Source organism: Ambystoma mexicanum, chromosome 7q, assembly GCF_040938575.1.
Source record: "Ambystoma mexicanum isolate Mex_15411 chromosome 7q, UKY_AmexF1_1, whole genome shotgun sequence".
Taxonomy (NCBI): Eukaryota; Metazoa; Chordata; class Amphibia; order Caudata; family Ambystomatidae; genus Ambystoma; species Ambystoma mexicanum.
In genome coordinates, this window is record NC_090941.1 from 180,743,957 (window position 1) to 180,767,745 (window position 23,789).

Here is a 23,789-nt window from a genome sequence, read left to right on the forward strand (position 1 = left end):
AACCCCGTCCAGCCACCCACACCACCCCCCAACACACTTCTCCCCTCCCAAACCCCACCCCTGCAACCTCCACATCACCCTCCTGCACCGAAGTAAAATGCATCCTTTTTAATGCCCGATCTGTAGCAAGAAACAGACGCAGCATCCTTGACCTCCTCACATCAGACAAACCAGACAGTCTTTACCACAGAAACCTGGTTCTCCAACGACTTTGCCCCTGTCGCCAATGAAGCCTTCTCCCAGACTACTCCCTCATCCCACTTAACAGACCCTCTAGAGGAGGAAGAGTAGCAATCGCCTTCAAGTCACACTTCTCTGCCTCAATCATCGACAGCCAGCCAGCCAACTATCCCTTCCTGCGAATCGCTTCTCGTCAAACTATCCTTCCCCCCCAACGTTCTCCCACAGCTTCCTAATCATCTACAGACCTCCTGGCTACAACAGACAATTCTCAAGCAACCTCTGCGATTCGACAGCCACCATCCAATTAAACCATCCCACCCTCACTCTTCTAGGGACTTCAATATCTGTCTTGACATCCCCACCAACCCAATAACCCACTCTGTGGTCGACTGCCTAGACGTGATTAACCTATGTACCCACATAAACGGGCCAACTCACTGTCAAGGACACACCCTTGATGCCATTTTCAGCTCGCACAACCAGATATATCTAAACCCCCCCCCTCCACCCCTATCATCTGGTCCGATCAATTCATTGTCCCTTTCAACATTCGCTCGCCAGCCTCCTCCCCCCCTACCCGAAGGACTTAGAGACGTTGTCAGAGTCGAGAGTGCATCCATGTTTTTTTTTAGGTTGTCGGGGGGGTTGCCCATGGATGATGGCCAGGGTAGAGGGTGCGGAAGAAGTTCGGTGTTGCCACACACCATGATTTCAGATTTTGTGGGGTTTAAAAGCAGGTGATTTGCAGTCATCCAGTGATCAATGTCAAGGAGGCAGGCAGCCAGGTCGGGCTGGCAGTTGGGTTTTGAGTTAAGGAGTTTTAGGATTAGTTGGGTGTCGTCGGCGTAGTTGTAGCACAGGATATTGTGCGAGCGGATTATTCGTGGGAGGGTGGACATATAGAGGTTGAACAGGAGGGCTGATAGGCACACCCCTTGTGGAACTCCTGTGTTGACTGGTCAGGCAGCGGAGACAAAGGAGGAAAGTGGATGGAACGGATGAAGTGGATAGGAACAGATGAGCCGGATGGAGTAGATGAAATGAAAAGTAGATTGAATGCGTAGAAAGGATGGAACGGATCGATAAAGTGGATAAAAGAATGAAATGGATGGAAAGGGAGAACGAATTGAGCGTAGGGAGTAGATAGAACAAAAGGAGTGGACAGAACGAATGCAATAGATGGAACGGATAGAGTGAATGAAACAGATCGAACAGAGAGCTTGTTGGACTGAATCTACTTGTCAGAACGAACAGACGGAGTGGATGCAGCAAACGAAACAGATGGAACGGAGTGAACGTACTGGTTGGAATGAAGAGGACGGATGGTATAGATGGAACAAAAGGAATATATGGGACAAATGGAAGTTGGAATCAGATGGAGCAAATGGAAACAGAAGAAATGGATGAAGTGGATAGAACGGATGAAATGGATGGAACGGATGCATTAAAGAAAAAATGGACGGAATGGTTCAAACATGAGAGTGGATGGAACGGATGGAGTGGATGGAACGGATGGAGTGGATGGAACGGATGGAGTGGATGGAACGGGAAGAGCGGATGGAACGGGAAGAGCGGATGGAACGGGAAGAGCGGATGGAACGGGAAGAGCGGATGGAACGGGAGGAGTAGACGGGAACGGGAGGAGTGGATGGAACAAAGAGTGGAAAGAACAGACGGAGTAGATGGTAGGGAGGGAACGAATAGTACGGATGAGTGGATTGAACGGATGTTACGAACGAGCAGATTGAGCGGATGAAAAAGATGAGTAGTTTTAACGAATGAAACAGATGGAATGAATCGAGTGGATGAAACGGACACAGTAGACTGAACTGATGGAGTGGATGGAACAGATGGAATGGGTGGAACACACGGATCTGATCGAATGAATAGGAAGGATGAAACGGATAGAACACATTAAACGGATGGGAAGGATGAAATGGGTCTACGGAATGGATGCAGTAGACTATGTGGACAATGGGTTGAGTGCATGGAATGTTGGAAGAACTAATAGATTAAATGGATGAAACAAATGAAATGGATGAACAGACGAAGTGGAATGAACGGACAGAGTAAATAAAACGGATAGAACAGATGGTACAGATGGAATGCTCGATCTCAAGCCCCTTACTGATAACCACCATATCACACTACCACACTTACTCTCTCCTGTACACCAACACTCAACTAGAACACAGCGATACTATGACAAATTCGGTATAGCTGTTCTCATACTAACATCCGCCACATTCTCCTCACCATCCTAATTAAACACAGCTAGCTCAGCACACACCGCTATCCTAAGCGTCTCCTCAGGCTTAACACAGCCACAAATCAGTCCGGGTGTCATCCCGCCATAATTAACACATATACCTGACCTCCCAACCACCACACTTACTGCTAAGAAGCAGCTATCAGGCAACTGCCACACAGGCTGGATACATATCCGGTGCACCCACGCACCTTATGACTCTTTCTCTCTACTGACTTGAACTACGTTTTCCGAGGGCATTCAACCTATCAGTGCTTTGAGATCATACCAATGATACATAAGGCGCTATATAAATGCCAAGTAACTTAACATTAACCAAGTGGGGAATGTTGGGATGCACGTTCAGCTCCTATGCCCTCCCTAAAGATTTAGGCTGCAGAAAATATGTTAGTGCACTGGAAAATGAGAATCATAAGAGGCGTAGCAAATGTATTATTATATAGTAGTTAAAGAAGCAGAGGTAACCCCACATGTAGGGCACAGGTGATTGTGTACAGCAATAGTGTATTATATGTAATAATGCAGATATAGGGCGAGGGTGCGGGAGATACTGAAGCACCACCATGTTACAAGTAAGGCCTAGCACTGTGTATTTTCCAATTAAGGTGTAGCAGCAGAGCAATGAAAAGCTGTAATTGTTCTTCCTTTCCCAAGCCCCAGCAGTGGAACCGAGAGCAGAGGCCTTCAGGCAAACGAGATAAACATCATTGAATCGAACAGTCGGTCTTTGAAACCAGATAGGAATGTGACTGGCCAGACATGGCTGAGCCTGCTCCGAAGGACAAACTCATGGGAGCCGGAGACAGGTCGTGAGCTGACAATATGCCCAGCCTAGATTTAGGGCACTAGCGCCCCCAGAATAAGGGCTATCCCAGTTGAACTGCCAGATGACCATGAAAATACTTGCAACGGGGAGGCACCCGCATGTCTAGTATCAAGAGAAGTGTAACATTATTCTAAGTAGCCAATTTGACCTTGGAGTTATCCATGGGGCTCATGTTAACAACCAGGTGCACACCAAGTGACTAAGCCAATGGGGAGTCTAACATTCTATGTGCTTTGCCAAACAGAAAGCAGAGAAACAAGGCGATAAGAGTAGGGGGACCACATGTTAGCAGGGCAGGGGTAGATGAGCATGTGGTCCATCGGTCAAGGGATTATAGGGGACTGGTGGTATGTGTATAGGTGGTAGCCAATGAGCGTGGGGATGAACACTGTATATTGTGTGCATCATTGATGACGATTTCTTTCCTTGTAAACTTGTGGTTGCTTTGAACTGAAAGATTGGTTCTACAGGACCTTCGGTCACCTTTTTCTTTTTTGTGTACAAAATAAATCTTGTTTTCTTTAAAAAGGGGTGCACAGAGCCTCTTTCCTTTGGAGCAGTGTGTTTTACTGTCTGGAGGTCTCACCTTACAGAGCACACCGGGTGCAAACCCACTTACGTAGCCAAGCAAATCTCCCAATTACTGTGCTAGCCCATACATCTGCCATCGCAGTCCGATACATATTGGACAGACTAAAGGGATTGACAAGAGGCCCGTTTACTATCATTAATGAGGTTGTTGATGCCACCTCACATCTCACCTTCAGGAATGTTTTCTGCGGCTTGCGCAACTGCATAGTACAAAAGATGTATTAATGGCTTTTAATGTCATGCTTCCACTGGAAAATACTTTTTTTTGCAAGAGTGTCAGATTTCTTGCTGTCCTTATCTGGAGAGATGGTCGGATAAGCTGCAGTCTTTGAAATTGCTGCATGTACACCCATGCTCTCTGAAGTTGGGTGCATCAAGATGAAATTAGGATTCACAGAAGGAGGCCTATACTGCACCAAATCTTTGTTAACAGCCAGAGCGGTGTCTGGTTTTTGCCAGGTTTCCATGTGCTCCGAAATCGGCATCATAGGTCCCTTCAACTTCGACTCCGAGGAAGTTACAGAAGCTTTGTTGTTATCTCATCAGTCAACGTCACTCGAGGCATCGGAGCATTTGGGCACATAGGTCAAGGCCTTACTTGCCCGGTCTTTGAAGACGCAGTGGGATTATTACCCTTTTTTGGATCTTTCAAGGGAACATGAGGGGCCACCTTCGAGAACACTTCCATAATTTTCTCACAAAGATTTTCTGATTCTACCGCCGGAGCAATCTTTTGGGGGAAACGTACCTGATGTTTGTCAGATGAGGAATCTGAAGATAATGAACGACAGCTTAGTTCCTTGACGACGAAGAGTGACGGGAATCACTCTTGGATCTCGATCGCTTTGAATGTTTGGAGCATTTTTCTGGGCCTTTCTGAAGACAGATTTAGAAACCGACCGACAACCATGTTCTTTGCCAAGGCACTAGAGAAAAATCATGTGCGGATTAGTGATCAATATCTTGAAGATATTGTTCTAAATCACAAAGTATTACATTAGTCAAAGAGAATCACTGAGGCAAGTCATACTGTCCCAAGATCATGCCGTGCATGCAGAAATACAATTGCATATTATTTATACGATCATCAACCTCACGTCCGGACACGTGAATGGTTACCGTCAAGGAACATAGACGATGATGCTGCCCAGCAACCCCTGTCGAACGTTTTACAAGACTGCAAAGCAGCATACAAAAATATCAAAGATGAGGGATCCGCAGAGGACACAATCCATTAGTATACTTTGAGAAGGAGGAGTCTCTACATTTTAAAGTAAATCTAATGTAGCTTAGATTTTCCATTTTTAATTGTAGAACTGGCCAACTAATGTGGTTTGCTCATGCATTTGTATCCTGATGGCTTTGCATTGTTATTTAGAAATATCCTTACACTGCCAAAAATGCATCCATGTTTCTGAAACACAAATTACTTCAAACGAATACTGATAGAGGATTGAGTATTAATGGTACACACCTTTGTTGGTCATCTCTTGAAGATGACATCATTGACCTTGAGTGTCTAGGTTTGCTTGGCTCCTCATAGAGGATCAGTGTACTAATTGGCAAGGCTGAAACCCTCCTTAGTGAGGCAATACAATCCTCCATTCTTTGCAGTGAAGTCAACGTGCTGAGCATGTTAGAAAGCAGATGAGGGGGTAGGGTAACATAGCTTGGGACAGTTTGGGGCTCGTGTGCTGCCTATTCCCACCCTTTCAGTACTGCTATTAAAGATTAACCAAACCAAAAAAAACTTGCCTCGCAATTTGAGTCCCATGTTTGTTTTCCACAACAATTTTGTGTTCAGATTCATTAGCTGAAAGGCACCACAGAGGAATCGAGGACAAACCCATAAGTGATGCCCTGGGCCCATGAAGGTAGGGAAGGTTCTTTGTCATAATGGGAATCTGACAGGGGGAAGCTTCTGTGGGCTGGGAGCCTCTGATCAACTGAAGAATAATGCCGTTTAATTTAGCAGACCGCTTGGTAAATATTTACGAGAATAGTCGTTTTGTCTCTGTAAACTGTTATTCTGGGTCTCTTAGAAAGAGTACTCTTAAAAGTAATTTCAAAAATCATCTAGAGACAGTCAACTATCAATAGTAAAAATCACTTCCATCTATCCACCATGTTTCAGAGAGGTTCATCCACCCATTCCAAACCAGATTTATTTGTGCAGCCATAGAGCCAATGCTTTTTTTTTTCTTTACATGTGTGGCTTTGGTGAATACTTTATTTCCGTCAAGTCATCTCAGTTCTGGTGTTCTCTATTGTGCGTACCACTGACAAGGACATCCATTTGGGCCACCCCAGTTCCGTCAGCTTTCATAATGGAGACAGTAATGACGGTCACTGAACTGATGCTCTTCTATTTCTATTCTTTCCATAGTAGCAACACAATCTGTTAGGCTCATCTAGCTTCGCCTTTATGTGACTTTGTCACAAAGCAATTCCCTAAGGAAGGTACAGTTGATCTTGAGAAGACTGTAGGATCTTTGGGAACAAAAGTTCCCCAAACACGAGGGCATTGCTTTGATTGGTAGAGGCCACTTCAAAGTGCTCTTAATGCAGGACCAGCGCTCTGAAAGATGGCAAGTGAACACTCCAACAGCAGCTGAAAGAGCAAAAAGGTAGAGAATGCCAATTCAGAAAACAGAAAAGATTACAATAGAATCTTTGGCGAAACTCTGGGGGAAAAAAACTCCAGAAGCTACTTAATACTCATAAATGCTGCTATATCGAATCAAATCCATCACACACCCCATCAATCTCCTCTCCCCCAAGCAGCCACACTTTCCCCACCATCTTCAAAATTTGGGGTGGCAGGTTCAGAGCCCACATTCACTCTTCGTTGAACCGCCAGCATATAGTCAATCCACTCCTATACTCACTGGGAGACTCCACACCACAGTCACTTTCAGCTGAGGCATTGCTCTATACTTGGCCAGCCCCAAATCTTTTTTACTCTTCATATGCTCTTATATGGCATTTGTATAGCACCTAATGCCATTGGTATTGCCTCAAAGTACTGTGGAGTGAAAGCCCTTGGAAGACCAAAGTCAAAGGTATGAAAAACTAGGAGGATTTTGGAAATGCGTGTGCGCATTTGAGCCAGCATGAAGGCAAGGAGGGAGTGGTAGCGAAGTCCCTGCTAGCAACCCATGGAAATCTGGCTAGTAATAGACTGTCAGGAGAGAAGGAGAGTCAAGGAGACTGATTAGGTACCCAGCTGGACCTCATTTTATTTCATAGGACTTGGCTGCATCTTAATGGCAGAAGTGAAGTGCATTATGAAGTCAAGTAGTCCGTTTTTTGCAGGTGTATTCTCCCCTCCGTCCCCCCAATGAGGAATACAGCTATGATCCATTGAACAGGAGAGCTATACATACAAGAACCAGTGCAGATATCTAGTTGCAACAAGTGTATGCAGATCATATCATACGGGTCAGTTGGAAGCCTTTTCAGCACTGGCTTGTTATCTCTTCAAGCCACTCATTAGTGCCCCCCACCTACCTGTCTGATGGGTGATCGTTCACCCAGGAGGTGGACTAGGTCAGTCAAGAGGCAGGAGGGAAGACCCAGGTACTGATAGCCTTTTGTAAGGCGAGGGGAATTCTATGCAGCAGATGCTAAATGGATACAGTCCCAGGTAGGAGGCGCTTTGACAGCATAAGAAAAGATGCCCCTAGTTTAGTCGATTTTGCAACTGGGCTGGCAAGGAGGAGAGCTGTGCCTGATCTCAGGTTTCTAGTGGGCCTGAGCTTGTGTTGTAGAGATTCTGGTCCAGTGTTGTGCAGAGCTCAGTGGGAGATGCACATTGCCTTCAAGGTGGATTGTCAGAGGATTGGCAGCCAGTGAAGGAAACAGATTGCAGGTGCAATGTGGTCTCTGTGGCCTAGGGCAAGCAGAAGCCTTGCTGCAGTGTTTTGAACCCTTTGGAGTTTTCCCGTCATGATTCAGGGGCACCCAGGTATAGGGCATTATCATAGTCTTTGCATGAGAGGACAATAGCCATGATCGCTGCAATTCTGAGGGAAGGGCAGGTAGGTATGGAAAGATGCATCAGAACATGTAGCTGTAGAGTGGTCAATTTCTGAGGCATGATGCAAGTTCAGGGGTGGTGTTTGAAGGGTCCTTTGGGATCTTGAAGATGATTTGGGTATCATCTGCATATTTGTAGCAGGACAGGCCATGTGAGCAGATAGCAGAGAAGGGGCTCAAGTAGAGGTTAAAGAGCTACAAGGCAAGAGGCACGCTGTGGAACTCCATAAGTAACAGGGCTGGGAGTCAAGGACGCATGTGTGTTATTTGAAATCTGTTGGACAGAGATCACTTCAAGGCTGCAGCTCAAAGATCCTAGAGATCCTCCTCATTGGAACTCCTGCTCCCGCTTTGCCTCTGGCCGCTCTCCTTGCACCTTGCTGTGAGGCAAAAAACTTCGGGGTCAGCTACAACTCCACTCTCCTCACATCACAGAGCTCTCAAAGTAGTGCCCCTAGCAGCAGCACCTCCTCAGAGGTATTTCTTCCATTTTCTCACTTTCCCCCAGAAGCTCAACCTGCCTGCCTCTACTCTCCGTCCACTGCAACTCATCCAGAACAGGGCTGCAAGATTTGTCTATGGCCTCTAGCACAGGGATTGTATCCTTCCAATCTTTAAATCCCTCCGCTGGCCCCCGGTGGTTGCCAGGATCAATTTCAAGGGACAGCACTACATCCAACTCTCCCTTCCTAAACATCTTCCATCTCAAGCCCTTCACTTGGCTACCTCTTAACTCTCTGATGGTCAGGCACTTCTCCAGGCAGATAGGGAGGTAGATCTCTCCTCTGCAGGGGCCTCGAGCAAGACCACCATAGGTTCCAGAAGCAGCTCAAGACCTTCCTTATCGCTTCTGCTTCCTCTCCCTTGCAGACCCACCCATCTGTTGCGTTGACAGTCACCTGGCTACCGTATGGGCACCAGGCTCCTCCATGACCTGCAGGCACCTGTACTGCCTCCAGGCCCTGGCCACTTAGGGGCTGTAGCTATTACCCTAGTCCCCCCACGCACTAGTCAGAGCTGGCTGCACTTACTCAGAACAATCGCTGCCCTAACCACCCCCCGCTATTCCCCCACCTCCTGCACAATCTGAATGACACAAGGCGTTGTATTCAAACCCCCCCCCCCCCCATCTTCCTACCTTGTCTTGTCACTTGTGTACAAGCACAATATAAATGACTCATATCTCTGATGCCCAGACAGCAGTCAATCCATGAGGGTGCAGTGGTCAAAGGCAACACAAAGATCAATGATTAGTGTGGCAGAGCCATCAGAGGTTCCTTTGAGATCATCCCACATGGAGACTAGGCACAACTGAATTCCTAATAAATGTCAGTTAAAAAAGTATGAGACCAAATTCCCGTAAAACACCTATAAAGTATACATGGTTCATTAACAATAACGAGATACTTGGGATTTCCCATCTTTGGTAAAAATTTGAAACAATACTATCAACAATGTGTAAAAGAGAAGCTTCAAGGCATGATGCGCAAAATCGAAATAAAGTATGGGAAATTTTCATTAATTCCCACATTGCAGTTCAATATGTTAAAAGTGTTACCGGAAATTGCCTACGGTCTCAAATTATTTCCTGAATGCTATCATGGACAATTTAAAAAGTCGAAAATATGGAAAAGTGTCTTATACTGCTTGCCGAGATGTCCATCTCAGCGATAAGATATGAATTGGTCCTCCAGTCATTAGAAATTGTTACTTGGCGATGCCGGTCTCTTTTTAGAAAGCTGCTTTTAAGCAGCAGTCAACCCCTTTACTATCTATTGGGCACGAATCTTAAAAAACAGAAGTACAAGATCAGTTGTGCTATTGAAAGTGGAGCACTTTTGCTTGTCTGAATTAGCGTTGCTGGGTTTAACTATTGATTCCCTTATAATAACCCCACACGTGTTAAGAAATGTATTCAATACGCTGATTGGGAAGGGACTATGCAAACAGTGGGGAATTCGACATTATTTCACCATCTAATTTCTTCCTCTAGGTACCTGTGATAAGGTGGAAGAAGAGAAGGGAAATCAGAGCCAAATCAAGTCCCCTTTTGTTGATCATCAAAGCAGGGAGAGTTAACGAGTGATGTCATGAAGGGTGGGTCTGCTGTATCCTGAAAGACACTTGGATGATCCAATGAGAGATAATGCTTTGTCCATGGGAGGTGCTTTTCTGATGATGGACTTCGTTTTGTTTTAAAAAGGGACCGGAATTAGGGTCTCGTGAAGAGGAAGGTTTATACAAGTGGGCTTATTAAGAAAACTGACGCCGTGAAAGAGAAGCCAACGAAGTGCGCCTTTTGTGCGGTATAAGAAGGACCCTGTTGGCCTGGTTTGCGGCCAAGTTGAAGCGTTATTGTTGAAGTTAGCGTGGGGGAACACGCGCCGCCCAGCTGAAGCAGAGAAAAAGCTTTTCAACCTACTGCGACAGCTGCAGCTGTGTCCGCGACGCCACTCATAGCCCCACCTTCACAGAGGAGGAGTCACGGCTAATCACTTCCCTGAGCGTTGGCCGTATAGAAAAGGGGGGCCCAACCGGCACGGCCTGCCTATCAACATCGAGGAGGTCGTATGAGACAAGACAGCTGATCGGCTCTGACGGTTATACGTCAGTGGGGCCGGAGCCATCATGAGACGAACAGAAGCCAGGAGAAACAAAGCAACAAGCGATTGAAGCAGGTGAGCGACCAAAGGCTCAAATGGTAGCCGCTGGGGGGGGGGGGGAAGGGGGGGTAAAGAAAGAATCGGAACGCGGGGAACGTATAGACTGTTATGAGAGCTGGAAGCAGAGTGGCATGTTATAGCGAGATGGAAGCATTAATGGAACCTTATTAGACACATAAGCAGTAAGAATGTGAAACAAGACTCATTAAACCTGAACTATATTAAACAAAGAGAGCTAATAAGGAGGTAGTGGAACATCAGAATTCAAGTCCTTATCCCTTCTGAAGTATAACACAGAATTCTTCTAAGGTTGCACACAGACTGTCAGACCACTACCACATTATTTCTATGTGTGCACAAGCGAGAAAAGAGAGAGGGCCAACAACAACTGAGCCAAGGAGCCCCTCAGTAACCTATTCTTTTCTTTATTTGTAATTTATGATAGATCTGTGGAAAATACTAATTTGACTGAAATAAAGCCAGTTCTGAGTTACAAGTTTGACAAGGGGTCTGTCCCCAACCACACTGGTAACAATCGGTACCCCAGAACCGAATCTTGTTAAATTTCCGGATAAGGCTGTATGTAATAGGTACATGCGGTTCAGATTTAATGTGCAACTTACAGGAGCGATAATGGAAATGCACAGGGGATTCCGGAAGTCTGCTCCCTCATGTAGATTTTGTGCATGTACAAGTGAGAAAGAAACATTAAAACATCTATTGGATTGTGAGGCTCTTAAGCCAAAGCATGGGTTATACTTCAAAGATTTGTAATGGACACGGAGTCAACCTTGCTGGAAGATGCTTTCTTCAGTGCATGGTCTGGACCATAACGGCTCAGGATCTAGTTAACCCTGGCTTCTTGCCCCACTATGCTATCGCAATCTGAATTACTGTTTTCTTTTTCTCATATTTTACTGAAGAATGTTTGTTCGGACAATGTTAATGTTAAAGGTCATTTGTACCGCGCACTATCACCACCGAAGTGGTCCCCTGGCGCTCTGGCGGCTCTGAAAAGGGGAGGAGGGGGGGTGGGTTAGTAGGAATAAGCTGGAAAAGTGCAAGAGAGCAGTGATGTGCTGTTGGCAGCCTCAGCCCGGTGGGTCCGTCGGCTGGGCTTGGGGTGTTTTATGGTCCGTAGTCGTCGTGTGCTGTTGTGCAAGTCTATGTGTGGTTTGTTTTGTTGTTGCATTGTTGTGAAGTTTGTGCGGATTGCTGCGTTTAAGGCTTGTGGTTGTGTTTGGTTATAGTTTGAGAGGTGTATGCAGAGGGATGGAATTGTTAGTTAGTTGGTTAGTTGGCATTGCTGTCCATGCAATTGTGGGATTCCATCTAGGTCCGGTACATGCTAACAGTCACATTTCTATCTAGATGTCGCGCAAGCTAGGTTCATAATTCTAAGTGTGGTGCATGCTAAGAGTCACATATGCTAATAGTCACATTTCTGAAATTCTATCTAGGTGTGGTATTTGCTAACAATCATATTTCTATTTAGATGCAACGCGGGCTAAGTTTGAGAATTCCGTCCAAGTGTGGCACATGCCAACAATCATGTTACTGCCTAGATTTGGCGCAAACTAAGCTTGAGAATTCCATCTAGGTGTGGCATATGCTAACAGTCACATTTCTGAAATCCCATCTAAGTGTGGCATATGCTAACAGTCACATTTCTGAAATTCCATCTAAGTGTGGCATATGCTAACAATCACATTTCTGAAATTCCATCTAAGTGTGGCATATGCTAACAGTCATATTTCTGTCTAGATTTGGCGCAGACTAAACTTGAGAAATTCCATCTAAATGCGGCATATGCTAACCATCGTATTTCTATCTGGATGCGACGCGGGCTAAGCTTGAGAATTCCATGCAAGTGTGGCACCTGTTAACAATCACATTTCTGTCTAGATTTGGCGCAGACTAAACTTGAGAAATTCCATCTAAGTGTGGTATATGCTAACCATCGTATTTCTATCTAGATGCGACGCAGGCTAAGCTTGAGGATTCCATGCAAGTGTGGCACATGTTAACAATCACATTTCTGTCTAGATTTGGCGCAGACTAAACTTGAGAAATTTCATCTGAGTGTGGCATATGCTAACCATCGTATTTCTATCTAGATCCGACGCGGGCTAAGCTTGAGAAATTCCATCTAAGTGTGGCACATGCCAACAGTCACATTTGGTGCTTCTATCTAAGAGTGGACATGCTAACATTTAAAGTTCTATAAAGAGTGGATGTGTTAACAATCACAATTCTATAAAGAGTGGACATGTAAGTATTATGGCAGTCTATGTTCTTGGTAGGTAAGATAGAGTGGCGGGGGTTTTCTGGAGTAGAGTGATTGCTCCATACCACACTCACGGTTTTTGTTGGTGTCTGTTGGCTGCTGGCTTCCTTGGCGTCCCCTGCAGACACATCTTGGAGCCGCCAATGTCGGAGCCGCCCTTGGCCTTGGGGCCCTTAGCCGCAGGGGCTGCCCTGGAGTGTTCCTTATGGCCGCGCAGAGCACCAATCCGGTCGCGGGGGCGGTGCGGGAGGCGGGCACAGGGAGTCAGGAAGCGGTGGGGCTTGCTGGGACAAGCAGTCGCCGAGTGCGCTGCACGTGCTTTTTAAAGCACAGGTAAAATAAAGATGGGATGCTCTGGGGGCCTGGGCCTACTCACCACGCCAGGGGAATTCGCAAATGGCGCGGGTGCGGCGAGCCAGCAGGGTTTGTATACTTTATGACACTATTTTTTTTAATTATATAGAGATTGAATTTTGGATATATCTATCATTAAATGTTATGGATACTTTCATTTTCTTTTGTACTCGAGTACATTTCTTTTCTATTCAATCTATTGTTTTTAATTCAGTGTGAAATTTTAGATCGTTATATTGTAAAGGTGTTTTTCCTTTTTTTAAAACCACTTACAAATAAAGAAAATGACATTAGAAGTCTGAAGCCAGATTGGGTGAAGGCGGCAGTTGGTTTCTTATTGTAGGCTGTTCAGTCCATTAGTTTAGCTATGAAACAGTCGGTAGTTGGCCTGTAGAAGGGGGCTGGGATGGTGCCTGAAGTAAAATTAATCGAGTTAATCAATCTAGTGGGGCTGCCAGTGCAGGTTGAGGATGGGATTTATTTTAGAAGAGGGCAGGTGTCTCCTGAGGGTGAGCTGTTGGCTTTAGAAATTCCGGGAAGGAGAGAGCAGGTCTGGGCATTGAGCAACGCTATTTTGGTACCAATTACAACACTTTGTCCTAGGCCTATGTTGTGGAAGCAGTCAAATGGTGGGTGCAGTGAAGTAGAATAGGGCAGGAATTTATGTTGGGAGACAAGTGCCTAAATCCCAGCAGAAACTAAATGCACGTTTACAACCCTACCCCTGAGAAGAAGCACAAATCAGTGACAAAAATTGCAGGCTTATAGCCCTATCACAGTACCAAATGCAATTTGATGGGTTGCCCAGTGTAACCTTTAAGAGATTCCTGTGACAGGTAATGCAGTAAGGACTGTGTATGCACCATGGAGCTCCATTGATCTTATTTAAAATTGTGCAAATATTTTCCAAAATCTGAAGACCTTGTTAATAAGAACAATTGCAAGTTATTGTTGGTGAGCAGCACACATAGCATTGTAACAATCATCTCTAAGAGACGCCATTCTTCCAACACGTTTAATTTATTGAAGCGAAAGTGTGGGTGCAGATAATGTATGCCTTTATGATTGGGCCATGTGGAGTTCAGTTCACTCAATGCCAAGGTTTTCTTTCTCAGTAACAGTACACTTTCCAGCACTTTGTTCGATTGCATCTAAAAATGACCATTAATGTTAGTTTGGTGCCCATGTTGCATTTCTCTGCAATGTGCAGATGATAAAGGGAGGAGGCATGAAAGGCAGGGTTAATCAACTCCTTTAAGCAGAAGCAACTGTCATGTTACTGATTTGATGGTCATCAAATTCAATGATAGACTACTAGGTAAAGGCGTTATGGGGTGAGAGACCCTTTCCTACCAAACAAACCTAAAAGTTTCAATTCTAGAAGATTCTTGTTAAATTTGTTTTGTCAAGGGATCGTGCGGTCTGGAGGGCAGGTTATTGCAGTTTGTCCAGTAGATGCAGATAATTGTTTTTCAAGACAAATAAGCTCTCCATTGATAAGTGTGAAACGTATTTCTCTGACAATTCAGCACTGTGCATCAGCTTGCTCACACTCTCCTGGACCAGTGCTAACTTACAAACCACATTTCCAAACCACTTCTGGTGCGCCTAAGAGGTACACACCCCCCTTTCAAAATTCCAGCAGCATGGTCAGGAGGAGACCGAAAATGGGGCTGAGGGTTTTCAGGTCTGGAGAGTGATCACCCTTAGCTCCAAAAAGGTTGTGCCCGTCAAAATGTCAGCAGCAAAACCAGACACCTGAAGTCCCAAACTGCAACAGACCAACCTGCTGGCCACAGACCTGTCCAGATCACAGTATCTACTATGGCACCTCCTTGCCAATCCAAGATAAAGGCCAGAAACCCATCCATCATCTCTTCCTCTGGGATGTACTCCACCGCATTTGTTAGACAACGAAAGGCCAAAAGAAACGGTACATTAAGTGTTCACAGCCCGCAGTGAGACTGCCAGACAACGGAAACACCTTCTTGCCTCACACCCCCTCTCCGGTAGCAGGGACAGAAAAGCAGGTCTTCAGGATCACTGAAGCAGCATGAACAGGAGCAGGACGCTGCCTCTTCACCAGGTCCCTGTCCATTGCTAAAAAAGATGCAGGTTTTCCCCCCACACTTCCAATACCAAAACCTTAAGACAGGAGGGTCTGTGGTGCATCATCCAGAATGCCAGAGATTGTATTGAACTCTGGACCTTGACGGAGCAGACGAGAAATGATCAACCCTTAAATAGCCTACCTCCAGCAAGCTTTGATTGGGCAATCTCGTTGCTAAACAGCGAGCACCATGGTACCCGGCAGAAATTGCCAGCCCCCTTCCAAGGCCCACATTTAAGGCCATCTGATTCATTCCATCTGGCCACGATAGGCCATTTGCCAAATGCTCTGGTTACGCAACAATGGCAGCTACTTCCCCCAAACACTTTCCTCCCAAAAATGCAACATATATAGCATGCAATATCACACCCTCGATTTATCAACCGAAAGCATGCACCGCCCCCCTTCCAGTATCCCCACAAATGCGGAGGCCAAATTGGTCTATATCCATCTGGCCCCTACCAAACTGTGTACAAATACATCTAGGAATAAACACCTAGCATCAAGGCTAAACAGTTGCCACCAGAACAAATTAACCACAACCCCTAGTCTCTGGATGAGACACATACACCTGGGAACAAGAATACCCCTCACCGCAATTCAGAAACGCTGCTCCCCCATGGTCCAGAACTCAATTCGATTGCATCCTTTCCTCACAACAAGCTCCCCAGACCTTAACCAAAAATCCTCCGATTGCATTAGACATGCAGGTTTAAAAACACGATCCCAGCAGTCTAATCCAGCCACAATTCACTTGCCCAACAGCCTGGCAATGTATTCCACCCTTATCAACTATCCTTCGAAGGTCCTTAACTGTAAGGCAAACGTTATTTACACAAGAGTCTTTTGCAACTCCAAGGCCACTGCCCTCAATTTTACTGATGCTAACAGCTTCTGAATCAATCCCTACCTTTGCAAATGCTGTCGCCCCAGGTATTAATGATGCCAATTGTAACTTGAATACCAATAACAGCTTTACTGTTGCGAATTGTAATTTGTATGCTACCTTCCCAGGTTCTACTGTTGCCAACTGCAACTTGAAGGATACTGCTCTTGGTCTCACTAATGCCAATGCAAACTTCAATGCCATTGCCCCTAGTTTCATCAAACGTAAAGGCTGCAATACTCACATGCCAAGGCCCACTATACCAGCTCTAGCCAGGACTACTGCCACCTCAAACTCATTAGCCCCTGCACACTCCATCAGGCACCATGCACAATCATGCCCTTACAGGTAGCAGAGGCTCAAGGGAGCACTTATTACTGCTAGATCACTCCTAGCACATGCATTACATATTGCAGACCTTATCACTACGAACAGCCTAGGCTTCTAAGCCATCACAAAAGCATGGCTCCATGCAGCAGCTGGCCCGCTCTCTTGCCATCGCAGATAGTTACATAATCTTCAGGACAGACAGGTTGCCAAAGGAAGTGGCGCAACATTCATTGCTAAGAACCAATCCCTCATAAGAGAAATCTCCAACCAAACATTCCAATCAGGTGATCTACAAGTCACCTTGACCCTCCACCTGATCTACAGACATTGCACAACTACTCAAAGAATACCAAGCCACACTCCAGAATCTCCTGTGAGATTTAAGTTTGGGACTAAACGACCCTACCAATGTCACTGCCCTCGCCAACAACAGCCAACGCTCTAGGTTTCACCCATCGTATCACTAACTCCACACACAAAGGAATTAACACTCATTTGATTGGCAGACATCGACTGCAATACCAACATCCCATCTAACCTACCGTCATCTTCACTACCCCCAAAGAACACCCATACAGCTACTAGACCCCCCCCCCCCCCCTCCCATCTCAGGCACCAGCTGCCCTTTCTAGAAATACTCATTACAGCATAGAAACTACTCCCGTTGATGCAACCTCTTAGTGAGTACTCAGAATGATTTTACCAATGACCCCTCCAACATGGTAGTTCTATAACCAAACGCTCCTAGCCACCATCGACAAAGTAGCGCCGCAGAACATGCGTGAACCTAAACCTCTAGCCCACCTAAACTCCTGGTACACCCCAAACTTTAAACATTGCACTGCACTAAGAGAATTGCTGAGAACCCCCCACAGAATCTAACAAAGAAATCTTTACTGATGCTTGAAGACGAAGTAGACATCGCCACGAACAGGTCTTTACAAAAAAAACCAAAAAAAAAACGAACAGGTTCAACGAACCGAGAAGAAAAAAGCAAACTCCAAAGAGTCGATGCGTACCGAGATTCATGAAGCGAACACGTTCGCGGAAAAAACGGAACTGAGGCTATGGGCGTCGTGCATCGTACTTATCACATCGGATGACGTCGGCCGTCGGAGGTCCTCGGGGATGGCGCATCGACGCAGGAGCTCAAGATTTTCCGAAGCAGCACAGCTGTGGACATTACCGGTCATAGATATGGAATACGTCAGAGGACCCAATCCCCTCAAAATTATAAACACACCATACTGCAAACCAAAAGTGAGAGAATTGTTGAAGCTAACTCTGGCACTAGGGATCTCTTCACTATTCTGCGAGAAATTAAAATCACCAGTGCCACCCCTGGTGTACAAAGGCTCTGCTCTCCTCGACAAAATCAGATCACTACAAACGAAAATGTAATCTATAACACCCTGCCAACTGCATTAGGTCTATATACATATACCCCAGCGAGCATTGTTCCAGCTATGCTTGGATCCTCCCACTACTGAAGAAACCTATTCCTACCAAATACCACCCCCATTGCGACAGCACCTTTTCTCCTCAAAATATTGGACAAAGCAGCTTATCTGCAAATACAAAACCACCTGGAATCTAATAACCTCCTAGGCCTACTCCAATCGGCCTTCCACCCAGGTCACGGAACTGAATCAGCTATCCTGGATCTAAAATAAAAATGGCTAAGATCAAAGATAACAGCAATCTACCTCTCATAGGAGGGCCTTACTCTCTGCAGCTGCACCTCCTGTCTGTTACTTGCAGAGTTCCCCAAAACACATGCATCTCCACAATCTCTTTACAAAGCCACTCTTCTACCTACTCGATGACCAGAGTACCACCAATACCAATTATGCAAATTATCCCAATTACAGGTTCATATGACACCAACTCCAAATCGCCAAGTAAAACTGACCAAACCATCCAGGCTTGGATGGTTCACCATGGCCTTTGCTTAAATTACAACAAAAAAAACAAGTTACCCCTCACAGGCTCACAAAACCAAAAACAAACTTGCAATTCCTTCAAATCCCATTATTGATGGGATCACTAGTGATCTCTCCAAGGAAGTAAAAACCATAGGGATTTGCCTGGATTCAGCACCAACCATAACTGCATCAGTAGCAGTTTACATCTCAAAACGTTATCAATGCTAGCACTTTGCTGACAGACAGTTGCATTAGGCTTGCCAGAGCTCTTCTATCCAGGATAGACTGCAATGCCCTCCACCAGGATCAAACCACATCATCAATAAACTTCAGGTGATTCAAAATAATGCTTTAAGAGCATCTCTCAAAATACCACAAAAAACATCTCTATGGCTAAACAGAATGTCCACTAGCTTCCAGTTCACAAACCGATCTTGTTCAAACCCCTCTGCTTGACACACAAATATCTGTCAACACAGCCCACAAGTACCTATCCAGCCGTCAGCCCATTCACACCTACTCACTCTACTCAGATTCAAATGGCAGAATGCAGGAGGTTGTAGTTTCCCAGCAGTAGGTGCCAAACATTGGAACACCCTTGCACTACCATGAAGATCAGAAGCCTGCTTTGGGTCCTTCTGCAAAAGTCATAATAAAAAGGAGGAATCTTGGGCAGAAAATAATTCATTACAACCTCCCTTACTGGCAGGAAAGTAGCCTGGAGGGACTGCCCTGTGCCTGTTGTAAGTGAACATGCACCAAAGACCCATTCCCAACCCATGCTGGGAGAGCAGTCCTTTCTAGAGTCCTCCAGTTGTAAGAATGTAGGAGTTCCATGGCAGAGCAGAGCTGGGTTCCCACAAACATCCCCAGGGACCACTGGTGTGGTCTGTTGTTGGGGGGCTGGCATAGAGGCAGGTCCTGTTCCAACATGCAGAAGCCCAAGAACACTGACCCATCATTTCCCAGATCCCCTATATTGGGAGTCTGAGCCCACAGACTGGAATGGTGGTTCACAGCACTTCCATCAAAGCCTGTAGACAACCCACATGCACAACATCAGCTGTCATTTCCCCTGCTTAATCCATAGCCTACGACTTCCAAGACCCACTTGCGACAGGGATGTCCATGCCTATGTTAATTAGACAAACGTATTCTTGAGAAAGCACTTTCTTGAACAGTATAAGGGGGTTTATATGCTAGGCTGATCGTTACCTGGGTGCCCCACAATGTGCAACTAATATTGTTTAGTATTTTTAGAGTGCACCAAGCCCGGGGGAATCTGGGCACTTGCAGGATTGCACAGTTGCATAGGAGGGTTTGAGTTACATAACATTTATAATAGGTTCCGTTGGTCAACTTCACCAATGTCCCATTCAATATCCCTCCTTCATTCTTCAGAGACATTAACAAACTTTGCAGAAGATTCTTCTGGCAGGGGGGCAGACATAGGGTGGCATTGGAGACACTACAGAGACCCCACGACAAGGGAGGAATGAAAGTTCCCAACTTTGAACTATACTACCTGGCAAGTTAGCCGAGGCATGTGGTGCGTTGGATGGCCGACGAGACTACAGACACCGACTCCTCCAGCCAGCTCTGCCTCGGCTGTTACTCAGGGACCTACTTTGGGTCAAGGCGGGGATACTACAAAACAGTCCATACCTGACCAAGTTGGGGACCCAGATTTGGAAGCGCGCATGCAGGGCAGTGGCGATAGTGGACCCGTATTCCCCACAAATCCCCATAGCAGCAATCATGGCGAACAGTTCATGGGGACAAATGGAAACACGCACCCAATGAGAGCCCTACGGTGTGGCTACACTGGGAGACCTGGTTCAGGAACATGAGATCTTAACGTTCGCCAAACTCAGTGAGGCTACAGGGCTACCTGCTGGTCAGTTCTTACTCCACAGGGCTGTGGTGCGGGGGATAAAGGACAGATGGCCTGGGGTCACCAACCCAACAACAGAGCAAGAAATCATAGAGACAATGTTAAACACAGCCGAAGGGGGGCCACAAAACCTCACGACTTACGAAGCATTGATGCAGGGTACGACCAGAAATGAGCTCAAATGTAGAGCAAAGTGGGAAAACTAACTGGGCCTCGAATTTGAAGACAAAGAATGGGGAAAAATAACCCACTATCACAATAAAACTCTAGAAGTGCTCACCTACAACTTATCCAACTTTGCATCACCCACAGAGCATACCTCACACCAGAAGCCGTATCTAAGTTCAAGGGCGCAGGAATCCAAGTATGCCCCAAATGCAACAAGCTCAGGGCAGGAATGACCCATATGTTCTGGGGATACCCAGTGATACATCTCGGGAGGATAGCTCAGCGGCAACATGCTCGCCTTTGACATGGAGCCACACAGAAACCTATGGGTATTAAGCGCGTTATAAATAACCTATTATTATAACAAGGTTTTTGGGCTCAGATGGAGGCAAGAGTGGCGAGAGCAGGCATTGAAGTGGAAGTGCGAACGTCGGCGGCCTGCATCTTGGGCAGATACAAACGCAGCAGAAAAAACAAACCTCTAAACAGGCTTAAGGACCTAATATATATAACAGCGAAGAGACGTATAGCCTTGGGATGGAAGAGCGCCAAAAACTTAAGCGAGGCACAGTGGTGGGGGGACCTCACAAGGTGGATTGCAGCTGAGACTGGAGCATGGGAAACCGCAATTCAAGAACAGAGGCTAGATATCAGCGAGGACCTACACCGATGGATAGCGCTAACAGTGCCATTGCTGCACCCCAGGGCGTCAGGCGCTACCTCCGACGAAGCGAATAGCCCAGGCTCGAAAGCTGGCACGAAGAGAACTGATATGGAGACTGTGAGGGGAAGGGAATGCACGTTGCACTGACAAGGTTATAAGTTTGATTACAATTGTTAAAACTAATATAGAAATACAAAAATAAATAGGTTCCGTTGGGTGTGAAGCTATGACTAAAATAGATATGATACAGGTAGTCAGTTTGAGGGTAGGCAAGGTCACAGGGAAATGCTACTTTCTTGTAAGTGCAGCCACATCTTTAAATTCTTTCTGAACAAGTGGTCAGATGGTTCAGATCTTAATGATAATTCCCCCCGCTCTCTGTAGATTAAACCTGGGGATTTTGAGGCAGTGTGTCCAGACAGATCTAGTTGGACGAGTAGTTATGTTACGCGATAGACTATTGGACAGATATTTGGGTGCCATGTTACCAAGGCACTTATGTGTGAGTGACAATATTTTCAGTGTGATTCTTTGCTTGACAGATAGCCAGTTTAGGTTACATCTGGTTCCAGAAATGTGTTGTGATCGCGGTATGTTTAGTGGTGACCTGATGGCATTATTTTGTATGACTTGCATCCTATTTAGGCTCTGTTGGGTGGTTCCTAAATATAGTGCATTACAATAAAGTTTGGACATGACTAGAGCTCGGTCTATTGTGATGCAGTCAGTGGTAGTGATGAATGGTCTGCAGGCGGTGATTAATGTGTAGGCTGAGGAGGCAATTGCATTGGTTTGTCGGGTAAGAGGCAAGTCAATGTTGAAGCTTAAGGTTTTTACATTCCTAGATATTTTGATTTTATTGCTGTTAGTTGAAGGTTTGCTGGGGTTCCTAGGAACAACTCTGTCTTGTCATCATTTAGACTTGAGTGCATGCCTGCCCAGGCTTGTATGATGATATATGAGCATTTGGGTGTCATCTGCGTAGTTGGTATAGGTGACACCCAAATAGTCAAGGTCACCAAATAGAGCTTTGTGTTATACAGTGTAGGAGACATGCATAACCCTTGGGGGACCCCACACTTGAAAGGTGATGGCTCTGCCGAGGGTGATAGTGCAAAGACCCTCATAGATGTGCTAAGAAAGGACTGGATCCAAGTGTTGGTTTTGTCCGAGAAGTGTGCAGCAGAGATGGTTGCATAATATTTTGTGGATTACTAGATCGAACGCTGCGACAGGTCTAACAGGAGGAATACAAGTGTGCCTTTGTCTTGGATTTGAGTTTTAAGATCTATGCAGATAAGCTGCTCGATCCAACATTTTCAGAAGACAGGGTACTGTGGTTGTGGGTCTATTTGGAGGGGTTATTTGGGTCGAGGTTTCCTTAAGATTGTTGGGAACAATGCTGGAGTGGAATGATGCGACATCCCTTAGGTGCCTCCTTTATAATGGGGGTGGGGCAGATATCTCCTTTAGTAGTTGTTGTTTGGTGGGTGTGTGTGATTGCTGCATTGGAGAGGTTGAGTTTTTTCGATTCTATTTAGATTTTGTCCTGTAATGCCTTCTGTGGTGGTGTGGTCAGGGATTAGAGCTCTTGAGTATGTTTTAATGAGTTTGTTGGTGCTATATTTTGCATTGGTGATAGTCGCAATTTTCTTTTTAGCCTGGACAATAGCCGTTTTGTAGTTGAGAGAGGATGTTAAATAGTTATTCTTTTTTGTATGCTGAGGGTATTGTATTTTGTTATTTATATGGTGCTCTTTCCCCAATTGTGTAACCGCAATGCACTTTTTTGTTGGTTGAAACGCCGCTGGTGACCGTAGTCGAAGTGGTTAGAGGTTCTAGGGGAATTAGCTTAGATGCGTGTGTGCAGGTTTGCCATTTTAAGACTTGAGTGGCTAAGCAGCCCAGTAGAGGTCGAACACATGGGTGGGTGCTCTTTGAGGTTGAGAGATTGCTATTGTCAAGAGAGTCTATGTGAGCCCAGCTATACCATGCTTTCGGGGGTGGTCGCTGAATGCTAGTGGCAGTGCTGATTTGGAGGTGTGGGGGGGGGGGGGGGGGTTCGGGTCTGTATGGGTGCATGCTTGAGTGTGTGCCGAGTTGGGGGTTTGGGTCTTTATGGGTGCTTGTTTGAGAGTGCTGATTTGGGGGTTGGGGGTTCGGGTCTGTATGGGTGCATGTTTGAGAGTGTGCTGATTTGGGGGGGTTCAGGTCTGTATGGGTGCATGCTTGAGTGTGTGTGCAGAGTTGGGGGTTTGGGTCTTTATGGGTGCATGTTTGTGTGTGCTGAGTTGGGGGTGGGGGTTCGGGTCTGTATGGGCGCTTGTTTGAGACTGTGCTGATTTGGGGGTGTGGGGGGTTCGGGTCTGTATGGGTGCGTTTGTGTGTGCTGCGTTGGGGGTTCAGGTCTGTATTGGTGCTGGTTTGTGTGTGCTGATTTGGGGGTTGGGGGCGAGGAGGCCATGGGGCATAGTGTTTGGTTGGGGGTGAGGGGGCCATGGGGCATAGTGTTTGGTTGGGGGTGAGGAGGCCATGGGGCATAGTGTTGCACTCCTAGGGTGAACCCAATAATAAAGCTAAAACAGGCACAGTTAAGAGATG

General features: G+C 46.0%; 1 long non-coding RNA gene across 1 annotated transcript in view; it reads right to left on the reverse strand.

Annotated features, from left to right (window-relative positions):
* The window catches only part of LOC138527752 (uncharacterized), an 89,331-nt gene that overhangs the window by 33,038 nt on the left and 32,504 nt on the right, over positions 1-23,789 (reverse strand). The window contains exon 2 of the long non-coding RNA XR_011284032.1: positions 4,618-4,795. This is a non-coding gene — a long non-coding RNA (uncharacterized lncRNA). The remainder of the gene's footprint in view (positions 1-4,617; positions 4,796-23,789) is intronic.